We start from the raw sequence: 12,802 nt of genomic DNA on the forward strand, positions 1-12,802 counted from the left end.
CTCAAAACCAGCGTGTCGTCCGCGTAGCAGACAATAGCACAGTCTGCAACCCACTCCCCCCGCAGGACCTCGTCGAACGTCAAGTTCCATAGCAGGGGGCCGAGAACCGAGCCCTGTGGGACCCCGGCCCTCACTGCCAGACTTCTAAGCTCTCCATCTCCGTTCGTGTATTCCACGTGCCTGTCCCACAGGTAGGAATCCAGGACCCGTCGAAGATACTCCGGAGCCCCTTTGTCGTCAAGTGCATCCCTTATGGATGGCCATGGCAAACTATTAAATGCGTTGCATGTGTCAAGAGACACAGCCACCGCGTAGCCCCCATTCTCCGTGGCGTTTTCCACGAATCGTCGCACCCTTAACAGAGCATCGTTCGTGGATCGCCCTTCCCGAAACCCATACTGGTCCTCGGACAAGCGCACCCGAGGATTCCCCTCCATCCACTTGCCCAGCCGAGACACCAAGATCCTCTCGAACATTTTACCCATCTCGTTCAGGAGGCATATCGGCCTTACCTTGGGGAGAGGCCCGGTGGGTGCTCCCCCCTTGGGGATGAGCACCAGTCGAGCCTTCTTCCATGGCAGCGGAACGACTCCTTTTCGCAGGCAGAGGCTGAAGTTCCTCGACAATAGTGCGATCATTCCCTCCGGAACTCTCGCCCACGCACTCCCCTTAACACCATCCGATCTCGGGGCGACATTGCGCGAGCATGCCTTTTTAAGCGCAGCTCGAACCTCATCCGCCGTGACCGCCCACCGTTCGTCCCATCGACAGCCGCTCTGGGCCCTCGGAGCGCATCCATCACCCCTCGGGAAAAGGGCATCAAGGAGGCTCCTGAGGGTATCCTCCTCCAGCGTCTCCGTCAGCCCACTTTGGGAGCTTCGCAGTTTGCCTAGCACCAATCTGTAAGGGAGACCCCATGGATCCGCTTCCACGGAGCTGATGAGGTCTCCCCACGCCTTGGCCTTGGCCGTTTTTATGCCTTCTCGGAGCACCCTCTTGGCGGCCCGATACTCGGCCTCTTTTTCCTGGCGGTCATCAGCCGTCCGTCTTCCCCTAGCAAGGCGCCTCCTCGCCGCTACGCAGGACCTGCGTATATCGGCCAGCTCTTCGCTCCACCAGTATGTCGCCTTCCTGGAGCGATTCCCAGTGCGAGCTCTAGGCGCGGCTGCGTCGCAGGCCTGCGTCATGGCACGCTCAATCCATCCTGCAAGGCCCTCGGGCGTCGTATAATCCCCTCCAGTTGGTCCCCAGGAAAAGGTGAGGGACAGAGCATCTGTCAGATGTTCCGGGCTGAACTTCGACCAGTTCCAGCGCGTGTGGCCCTTTCTACCCCTGTGCTCTTCGCGTCTAGGGGTACCGACCTCGTACGAGATGTACCAGTGGTCGGATAGTTTTTCCGTCTCCTCCAACACCCGCCACCCCTTGATCACGGGTACAAGATTTACTGACGACCACGTCAGGTCGACGACGGATGACCCCTGTGCCCTAATACATGTCGCCGTCCTCCCAGTGTTGTGGAGACGTACACCGCATGATGCCGCCCACTCCTCGAGCAGCTCTCCCCTCCGGTTGGACCCACACGGGTCCCAGGTCGGCGAGCGGGCATTGAAATCCCCCCCCCCCCCCCCCCCCCCCCCCCCCCACCAGTACCCCCCTCCCACTGTTCCCCGCCAGCTGGATCACCCGAGCCAGGTCGTCCAGATGCGCAGTGAACTCCGCTATCAGAATGTTTGGGGATATATACACCGATATGGCAATTATATCCCCGAAATTAACGGTCACGTACCCTCTTCCCCTTTTGACGAGCGAGCCCCCGCGGACGTTACCCTCCGCCCTCCAGTATATGGCCGCCCGGCTGTCGTCACTGCTAAGCCAGGTGGCCACCCTCGGGGTAGCGTACGGCTCGGATACGAGGCACACATTGATTTCCTCTTCGAGTACTACCTGCTTCAGTAGGTCCTGATCCCCCCTGCTATGGTTTAAGTTACACTGTATGTACCTGGCCATTCTCGCTTGCATTAGCCGCGGGCCTCCGACCCCGTTCGCCGACGGACGTGCAACGTCCCGAACCCATCCTGTGGGCGCTGTCTTTCCCTCTCCCCTCACAGACCGCACATTTGGGGCTGGCCGTGCAATCTCGCGCCTGGTGGCCCTCAGCACTGCACCTGTAGCACGCGGCCCGGCGCTCTGTCGACGCCTTACACATACTCCCTATATGGCCAAAGCCCCAGCACTTATAGCATTGCCTGGGGCGCGCCTCCAGCAGCTCTACCCTGGCCGTGGTCCAGCCGATCTTCACCTTGCCCTTCGTCGCGACAGCCACAGCTGCCCTCAGGGGGCACTGTGCCCACGCGCTATATAGCCCATTAGGTGTCCTCCTCGGAACACGTACACGGACCTCCTTCATTTTACAGCCACCCTGCTCGGCTAGGGTGCGAGCCAGTTCCTCGGTAGACACTGAGTCATCCAAGCCCAGGACTCTCAGTTCGCCCTTGACAACCGGCCTTGTCACTGAGACTGCATTGCCGTATTTATCGAGGATCATTTTGGTCAGCTGCGCCGCTAGAGCGTCTGCCTTCATCGCATTCTCAGGGCCAGGGATCTCAATGAAAACCCCTCCGTTAGCTGCCCGTCGCACCCTCGTCTCCTCTATACCTAGCTCCGCGAGTTGTATTTTCTTGCGTGCGAACTTGAGTATTTCCGCAAACGGGGCATTCTCCCCTATGCTTTTAATAACAACGGCTGCTGTCCTCGGGGCTCTACGGCGAGCGACCGTGGGTCCATCCTCCCCGGTACGCCGCAGGGCCCCTGTTGGGGCAGTCTGCGTAGCTTCCACTGCTGCCCCACACGGCACGCCCTCCCCAAGGCGCTTTCCCTTTCTCTTCCTCTTTGTTTTCCAGTCGCCCCTACCGTTCCCTGCATCGGCCCCGTCATCGACCTCCATCGGAGTGTCGATCGCACCCCGGTCACTCGCGGACCTCTGCTCTTTCTCCGTGGTGGCCTGCGTGCCGAAGTTGCGCCGTACCCGTACCATGAGAGTTTTGGTCAGCTGCTCCGCTCCTGCTCGAGGCATCGAGGAGCAGGAGGGATATCCTGCCCACCTCCTCTCGCACCTGTTTCAGGGCCGCGGACTGTCTGGCCATCTCCTCATCCCTGACCCTGTCACTGTCCGGAATGAGTCGAAGCTCGGATTCCGTTAGGCGAAGTTCGAACTCCGAAGCACCCGCTGATGTCGCCGTCGTCGGCCCCTCATTGGCCTCCACCTCGCTACTCCTAATGGCCGCCCCAAGGTCAAGCGCCATCGTCGTTTGGACGGCTTCCGACCGTCGCTCGCCGGCTCTCGTCGCAGGGCCCCTACTGGCAACCTGTGCGTATGAGCTTGTCGCCTGGTTCGCTGTTTCCATCTGAGGCCTCTCTCGGCCTTCTCGATTTTTCTGGAGTTCCCGTTGGAGCTCGTCCCTTCCCCTACGGGTGTCACGCAGCTGAGCCTCTAGGTCCGTGTTGCGCGCCTGCAAGAGAGCGGGATCACCTGCTGCTTCCGCTTTCACGGTAAGGGTAAGCAGGGCCTCCTTCGCCAAGCCCACCTTTCTCTTCATTTCGCCACTCAGTCTGCCCTGCATGGGTTTGCATGGATGAAAATCCTTACGGCGTCTATGTCCTCGAGCCACTCCATTAGCTGTGCCCCGAGGTCCGATGCCGACATGAGCCTATATTCCACAGGGCCTGCCCCCTGCGGGATTTCCTTCGGGGGCCGAGCCGCGACTCTGGCCTTCTTTTTTCCCACTGAAGGGTTCTTCATTAGCCGCAGGTTCGAGCCCTGTGCGCTCCACTCTGACCCAGACTCCCCTGCTTCGGAGTCGTCTTCCAGGTACGTTCCCTTGACGATAGCGGTGCACCTCTTCTTGCGCTTCGGGCGAGCTCCCAGAAGCGTACGTGCTGCCTCCTCCTCGCCTGAGGGGCTAGCCGTTCCCTTCCCCTCCCCCACGGTAGTCAAAGCTTGATGCCGCGAGTTCTGTTTCCCTTCTACCTCGGATCTGCGCGGGAGAAAGAGCTCTCCGTCCGAGAGTGCAGCGTTCTCGGGTGGCGTTAGATCGTCCCCCTTTCGCTTGTTCCCCTGCTGCTGCTGGTGTTGCGGGGGTGTCCCTTCGGGCACCGCCTGTGGTGGTGCGTCGACTCCCCCCACCGTCTCCGTCAAAACGTTGGGTGCAGGTGCCTGCCCTGGTGTACCCCCCGGCTCCGTGCTTCCGAGAGGGGGCCAGCTAATACCCCGCACAAGTGCCTGACCTCGCGCGCGCGCGCCTCTACCCCTTGCGTGTCCCCGCGTGCCCTTGCTATTCAGGTGCTCTTGCACCTCTCCTTGCTTCGTCTTCTGCCTGCTCCATGTTGAGTTATCATATTGAGATGTTTGTTTAATGACGACGGTTCGGCCATCATGGCAGCCACACCGCGGTGTGGCATCTTTTCCCGCCGGAAAAAATCCTATCCCCTCGCATCGAAGCCGCTGTCAGTTTATCGGGTGGTCTGCCCTATCCATGCAAACCCCCCATCCCTAGCTCTTTCCAGTCGCCCCGGCAGGGGATTCCCCTGCTAATCCGAAACAGGGTAGTCCACCGGCCGAGTAAGACCTTGCCGGATTTGCCCTACCGGACATCGGGTATGAGGAAATACTGACCGGGTAATCCTCCACGCATGCGCCCGGAGCCTCAGGTTTGCCCCCCAGATTGGCTCCAGACAGCCGCGGAGAGCGGTTCTCCCACTTTGGGCATGTGGTTTCCTGGGACCTTCGCCATGGAACCAAGGTTCCGTGGACTTACGTTTACCCGTAGTACGCCACAGAGGTCCGGTAAAGATACTGACTTCACCCGCAGCCCCGGTTGATCGGTTACTACTACCTCCTTGGTTAGTCTCCGAGGAATCGCCCCAAGGGCCCCAACCGCAACCCACGCACTCGTTCCATTCACACACTCAATCCCGAGGGATTGAGCCGGTTGTTTTAGTGACCGCTCATCTTGAGGTCAGCCCAGCCTCGAGATTCGAGGAATCCCGGCGCCGAAATGACTTTCAAGACTCATTGCGACCAGGCCCCTACACCACGACAAGGTGACAACCGAGTAGGGGAGATGTAAATACCTTGGATTCATAATAGACTCCCAAAACATGAATGTCGAATTAACACGTAAAAAGAAAATATCTCTCCTGAAACTAATACAAAAATATTATCAGAAAACGAATTATAAAATCGAGAGATTTTGCTCACCTAATTGGCTCCTTGGTCGCCACATTCCCAGGAGTACACTACGGAAGATTATACTATAAGCTTTTGGAACGCGATAAATTCCTGGCATTGATCTTACATGACCAAAACTATGATACAGAAATGTCTATTAGTAACGCTTCTCGTAAGGAATTGCAATGGTGGCGAGAGGTTATCCCTCATGCTAGGAAACCTATAACCCACTATAATTTTTGGAAAGAAATCTTTTCTGATGCTTCGTTAACAGGTTGGGGCGGTCATTGTAATCATGAAAACGCTCACGGTTTCTGGACAGAGTCTGAACAAAAGCTACATACTAACCACCTGGAGTTGATTGCAGCTTTTTTTTGCTTTAAAATGTTTTGCCACAGACCACCGCGATTGCGAAATCTTAGTCGGGATAGATAATACGACAGTAATATCGTATGTTAATAGGATGGGGGGTATACAATATCCGTAACTTAACAAATTAGCTAGAGATCTGTGGCGATGGTGCGAATCGAGAAGAATCTGGGTATTTGCAGCTTACATTCCGTCCGTCCAAAATCTTGACGCGGATCGGGAACCAAGGAAAACTAACGTAGACACCGAGTGGGAACTTGAAGAGGGAACTTGCCTTTGAAAGAATAGTTAGAAAGCTCAGTAGACCAAAAATAGACCTTTTCGCGACAAGAGCCGATACAAAAATAAAGGCATTTTGTTCATGGAAGAGAGACCCCGAAGCTTTGGCTATTGATGGATTCACGATAGACTGGGAAGAGCTTGTTTTTTATCCGTTCACACCTTTTGCTTTAATCCCAAGAGTTTCACAAAATATCAGGGTTAACAAAGCTAGAGATATCGTAGTTGTTCCTTACTGGGTCACACAATCGTGGTTCCCCGTATTCAAGTCTGTGATTGTTAGTGAGGTTAAGATGTTCAACCCCTTGTCTTGCAAAACAGCTTACCCTGGTTGCCGCGAGGCTCTGCGGATAGTCCACCAAAGAAAAGAACTATCGGAGTCAGCAATCACAATCTTCATTGCTTCCTTGACAAATTCCACTGTTCGTCAGTATAACTCGGCATTGAAAACTCGGTGGATTTTTTCTAAAAAACTTGATCACGACCAGAATTCCCAACCCAGTTCCCACGTTATTCTTTATTTCATCAATTAGCACTAAATTATGAAAGATGGCAAGATGGCGGACACCGGGAGAGGGCCGCTTACCATTTTTTTCGGTTATTCTCTGAATATATGACTCAAACTAGCGAACAGTAGCGTTACTACCATTGTAATCATCTCGAACGAGACTCTCATATAATTCCAATCGAACTTTACGTACAGGTAAGTTCGTTTGATTTTTAATTTTTATTGAATACAATTAAATAGTATCGTTGAGATAGTTTGACAAATGGCCGTCAAATGGCAAGTTCTCTCACATTGAAAGTAACGCTTTAATCGAATATATGACCGGCTGAGGGTTATGCTACTCTAACTTAAGTTGTAATAGTAGTAGTAGTGTATTTGTGTTTTTCTCTCATAGAGAAATATAAAGGAGGCCGACGTATACATTGTACTGTAGGCGCTAGATAAGTGGCTATTCAGTATAATAGTCCAGTCATTATATACATTTGAAAATGCAAATGAAACGAGAAAGCTGAATTTTGGATATGTTGTGGGAGGTGCTTAGAAGAGCTCAACTTCAAGTTGTCGACCTCGATTTCTTATGTGCATTTTCCGTCATCTTGGAAAAAGGGTTTAATTTCATTTTTTTTTGATAACTCGGATTTTAGAAAGTGGGGTTTTTTTTCGAGTTTTTAAATCATAACTTATATACGATGGGTCGAAAAATTCTGAAAAAATTACCTGATGAGTTTTTTGTCATATACTTTCATACAAAAAATTATTAAAAAAATCTGAGATCTCGCCGTAGAATCTTGATCGTTTTGGTATGGAATGCCCCATATATATGTTAGAATGAATTTGCGGTTACAGAGGAAATGATTCAAGTTCAATAGTAATAAATAAAACAGCAAAATTATGAATAATACGTCAAAAATTTGTTATGTAATTCCATGTTTTGATGTTGTAAAAGAGGAAGATGAATCGGTTTTTTTTATGTTTAAATTATTCTACGTTTCGATGGTCCTGGTTTGCAGTTTTCAATCAATTATGAATAACACTTTCAAATTTATCATACAAGTACACGTTTCTATGTTGTAAAAGAGAAGAATGAATCTGGTTTTATTTTTATATTTAAATTATTTCACTTTTCGATGATCCTGGTGTGTAGTCTTCAATGAATTACGAATAACGCTTTAAAAATTCATCATACAAGTACATGTTTTTATGTTCTAAAAGAGAAAAATGATTCGGTTTTTTTTTATATTTGAATTCTACGTTTCGAACAAAATTTATTGTCCATTACAAAAGTGATGGATAATGTAATTTTAATGAAAATATCCATTAAGGAGTAATGTATTATTGCAATTAGTCACATTATTCATGAACGAAACAATGGATAGTGTAGTAAAGTTGCGTTGTCCGTTAATAAAGTAATGTAGTGATGTAATAATTCACATTACCCATCAATAAAATAATGTAATTTCGGAATGATTTATATTATTTATTAACAAAGTAATGGATAATGTGATCTAGACTATATTACACATCTAATGCTCAATGGGTAATACAATCAACAATGCATTTTCAAAATAATGCTTTTTTTACAACTCTGTATGTCAGGTATACATCGCGTCAGACCCGTGCGTCGTGCACCTTATGGTCGACTTTGCGGCGCTCTAACAGTCGTAATTTTTGTCAAACAAAGAAAAACTCTGAGAACAATTTTGTAGGTATTAGCATGCTCTACAAGTTTTGTCATGGACAATTTTTTGATATATATCACGAAAAAGGAGAAAATAGCAAAAAATCGGTTGCGAAGACTTTATTTTTAACTTTCGCGCTCGATATCTTAACAACCATCAACGATAGGTTAAAAATGCATTAGATCTAAATTATCGAGCGTGAAGAAAGCAACAAAAAAGTCTATTACAACAATTCACGTATGACGACGCACAGCCGAGTTATTGGAAAAAAATTAAATTAAACCCTTTTTTCAAGATGGCGGAAACCGCATGTAGGAAATCGAGGTCGACAACTTAAAGTTAAGCTTTTCTAAGCACCCCCAAAACCTATCGAAAATTTAGCTTTCTCGGTTCATTTTCATTTATCGGCCGTTTTTTCGTATATGACTGGACTATAAAGCTATTCGAGCGAGTGCCTCTCACACGCACAGTCTCAAATACAAATGCGGCATACCCCACCTTAGCGCATCCATCTCCCACTGCGCTGCACTCTTACCCCCCACCATGCACGACTATCGCTTTCGAAGCCAGCGGTGAAGCGTTTAGCAACTGGCCATTTTGGTGAATTTTCCTCTTCTCGGGCCCTGCCGCAGGCCTGCCTTTGGCAAGCAGGATAATTATACATATTTAGCGCTACATATGAAATAGTGATTCATTCGGGAAATATTACAGTGGCGCTCGCTACATGATATTCTGTTGATTGGTAGGTGGCGCGCACTAATATGACATACCTACATTCGTATCCATCGCAAATTTCTTATAAAAAGTTTGATTATTGGTTGAAAATCTGAGATAATCACATGTGTTATAAGGCTTATGAATGAAGGGGAGTTGTTTCCAAGGTTATTCTTTCTCTTATTGCTAAAGTTTGGAAATTTGTATAGTATGTGTGGAAAGTCATTTTCTACTCAACAGCAAAAACAGAATTCATAAGGCTTTGACCTAAATATCTAATTTATAGTTATGTTTCTTGTGTCAAATTGATCACACAGGTGGATCCATGATCTTACTCTAACCAAATCCAGAGATTGCATCTAATCAGAATACAGCGGTTGTGCCAGTTCATAGTTTGAGGATGCTTCAAAGTAAAAGGATGCGGACGTTTGACTTTACCTATAACCTCTTATGTAGACTGTGTAATTTGTCCACTCAAAGCTTATGATTATCCGGTTGGTTGGAGTTTTTCCAGTTTTCGTGCCAAAACTGGTAGACACATATAAAGGAGAAAATTACATCAAAATTGGTACTCAGGGATTTCTTGGGTCCCTGATTCTACTCCACTTACATTTTGAATTCACGACCCCCTGAGGGTGAAAACAGGGGTGAGTTAAGATAAGTTTCAGTTTTATTATGAATTTTCTTACATTCAATTCAAAGTTTGGAGTCTCTGATTCCACTGCAAAAGTTATTCTTTGAATCTGCCACCCCCTGTGGGCGAAAATCGGGGTGAGTCGGAGTAAATTTTTTAGTTTTGTTATTATTATTTTTTTTTTGTATTATTCAATTTCGAAATTTAGTGTATGTTTAGTCGTTTGACCAGAGTTCTTTTCTAACTCCAATCGGGATGAGAGGAGTGAGTGAGAGGGAGAATAAATAAATAACACGATTTCGCGGGAAAGACAAGACGCTTGCTTCGGCATAAAAACCATCACGGTGCAGAGGGAAAAGCCGAAGCAAGACAGATGTTTATTAACTACAAATCAGATTATCATAATAAAGGATAATACGGTTGCTGGTGCGTTCCTTGTCAACTAGATTGAATGATCATTCAATAATCTTAAGCCAACTTATCAAAACTCATATGAATAAACCGTGAACCGCAACTTCCAACGTTAACGTGGAAGCGGGTAAGGGGGAGCGTCAAGGTTGCCCACTGCCGTGCAAACAGCGGTCCCGACGTCTCGGGAATTCTTGTCTCGGGTTGAAGTGCTCAGGCGACAATATGTCGCCACGTCGACGCTCGCTCCGGAGACGGGCACCTCCGGTCACCGGAGGGTGAACCGCGTCCCCCCAGACCAATCTCAAACCCATAAATCTTAAACAACGCGAAACAGAATAATTGACGCACGCGGTAAGGGAAAAGCCTAACACGTCCTACCTACTCGAGCGCTCGAGACTAACTATTTCGCGCTGCGCTAAAATTGGTCAAGTGAACGTATACGTACGTCACGACAGCCGCTTCGAGTCTCGGCCCGCGAATTTCTGGCGCGGACAATAAGTACGTAATTTGAATCACTATAATGTTGAACTGATTGTAATGTGAAATAAGAAAATAAATCTGTTGTTGTGACGCGTTTTTAACCTTATACGTGGTAAATTGGTATACAGCATATGAATATAACAAGAAACTAAAATATTCGCTGTCATAAATTTCCAAACTAACATAATAATAATAAAGTTGCGCGAACATCCCGCCCGCCTTCGTCCGATGGATGAATCCTCACGCCTCCGACCTTGCCCTACGCGCCCTTGCCGCCATCTTCCAGATGCAGCGGGCATAGACGAGATATATGCGGCTGTAGAGTGGTAGTTGCGGTTTTAATCGTGACCACCCTCACAAGGCCATCCGGACCCGGGTGGAGTTCGATTATTCTTCCTAGCGGCCACTTCGACGGGGGATAATTGTCATCCTGGACCAAGAAAAGTCTCCCAATGCAATAGTTTTTGCGAGTCTCTCTCCATTTTTCTCGTTCTTGCAAGTGGAGTAGATGCTCGGAAGACCAACGTCTCCAGAACTGCTTTCGAATGCGCTGCAGCAACTGAAACCGGTTTAAACGATTCTGAGATCTGTCCAAGAGATTGTACTCTGAGAGTAAGGCCGACGTGCTTGCCCCTAGGAAGTGGAAGGCTGTGAACGCGTGGAGATCCTCCGGATCGGAGCTTAGCGCACCCAGTGGCTGTGAATTGAGACAGGCCTCAATTTCGACAAGAACCGAAGACAACACGAAGTTCACATTTGTCACCCGAAACCTGAATCACTCCGTGATGTGGAAGGTACCACGCATCCTCGCACTGTATTTCTGAGGCCGGAACTCGAGTCATATTTCCCAGTCGTTCGTAGTCCCTCATGAAGCTACCGTACGCCTCAGCCAATCGAGCGTCTCGCGAAAGTCGACGTTGCATACTAGCAAGAGATTTAAGCGCCATTGATCTAGTCTCGTTAGCTACCCTAAGACGATCTGGTTTAATGGGAAGCCGGACTTCGTACCGACCTCGTGAGTCGCGACTGTGAGAAAATCCTTTTTACAAACCAGACTAATGCAAGAGAGAATTATTTAAGGCAACAGAGAAATCAGAACTAAATTTAATTCAGAACAAATGAAGACGTTCAGACCATTTAGAACACTTCAAAATTACAAGCAGTCCAGATCATTTTAAATTATGAAACGCTGACATTCAGAACCTTCGAACCTCAGTATAACTGAATGAATAAATAACAACATTGTAAGACCAAAACCTTGAAAATCGATTCAAAGAACATCCTATTGTTTATAAATGTATATTTTCAATTAGAGTGTTGTGCCAAACGAATCATTTCAATCACGCGCAGTGACAGTTGGCATGACTCACAATACAATTCCAGATCAAGGTAGTTAGAACGAGAAATCAATAGGAGCAAATCATCGAAGTTCGTGAACCTAAACACCACAAGGTTTGTAAATCGAGTTTGAATCGAAAATCACGCAGTGAATAAAAAATTTCTCCCAAAGTTCTTCCCAGAACGTAACAAAGTCATTAGTTCCGCTCTGTAAGAATTCTGTACCTATGTACTTATAGCTCTTTACCATATCAAGACGACTATTTCTATACATGAAGATATATTTTTTATATGATCTGTGTATACTTGTCCGTAGAATTAGTATTTTCTTTTTTGAGATATTGATTCTTAATATATCAGTAGTATAGATACGAGAACTCTGGGAAACGAAATGACGGCGCTCCCCCCTAGTTCCCCCCTCGCTCGCCCATCGAAACTCGCCCCCCCCCCCCCCCCCCCCCGCGACCCACAGCCCTCGTTTCCCCTCGACCCGCCCCCTCCCCCCTCTCCGCTGGCCATTTCATCATTTTCGCGGTTTGCCGCAAAATGACTATCATAGGATTTGACACACACAAGCACACACACACACACACACGCTCACAAAATTAATAAATATGGAAGTAAATGAATTAATTGATACAAAATAAAAATGAAACACAATAACATTGATATATAATAATATAATAAGAGTTATATAACAGTAGTTGTTCGCTATTTGTTGTTAGCTTTTCGACCGAGCCGCGTGGAAGGAGTTGATCGCTGTGGTGTTAAAGATGAGACTTTGATTATGTTGTATGTACACCTTATTTATTTACAGTTTAATATACATATGTACAGAAGCAGTCAGTTAATTGGTTGCCACGCGAGGGAAGGGGTAGTCGTGGTCTTGTTGCACCGCGGTGGAGGCTGCAGCGATGATGTGCGGTGCTGAATTGGTGCGGTCCTCGGTGGCGGCGTGTGACGGCTTTCCGGAGAGCTAGGCGGCGTTGGAGGACGGCGATTCTGGTGCCGGGTTGTAAAGGTCCGTCATGTAGTTGTCCAAAAAGCCTGCGTGCTGGTCTGTGACTGTAGCGTACTCGTAGCGTAACAGTGTAGGTCGTATAGCTTGTCCATTCCGGCGAGACCGAAGTTGTCCTGCCGATCGGTGAGATCGGTGGTCTCTT

General features: G+C 48.1%; 1 protein-coding gene across 4 annotated transcripts in view; it reads left to right on the forward strand.

The window, feature by feature from the left end:
- Nucleotides 1-12,802, forward strand: part of LOC124221964 (dipeptidase 1) — a 1,639,756-nt gene that overhangs the window by 66,609 nt on the left and 1,560,345 nt on the right. Inside the window, exon 1 of one of the 4 annotated variants that reach the window (XM_069137092.1) lies at nucleotides 12,592-12,660. The exons of the other annotated variants lie outside the window; for them this stretch is intronic. The gene's annotated coding sequence lies outside the window, so the exon portion shown is untranslated. Of the gene's footprint in view, nucleotides 1-12,591; nucleotides 12,661-12,802 lie in introns of those variants that run through there. 4 annotated transcript variants of the gene reach the window in all.

Source organism: Neodiprion pinetum, chromosome 6 (genome assembly GCF_021155775.2).
Source record: "Neodiprion pinetum isolate iyNeoPine1 chromosome 6, iyNeoPine1.2, whole genome shotgun sequence".
Classification (NCBI taxonomy): Eukaryota; Metazoa; Arthropoda; class Insecta; order Hymenoptera; family Diprionidae; genus Neodiprion; species Neodiprion pinetum.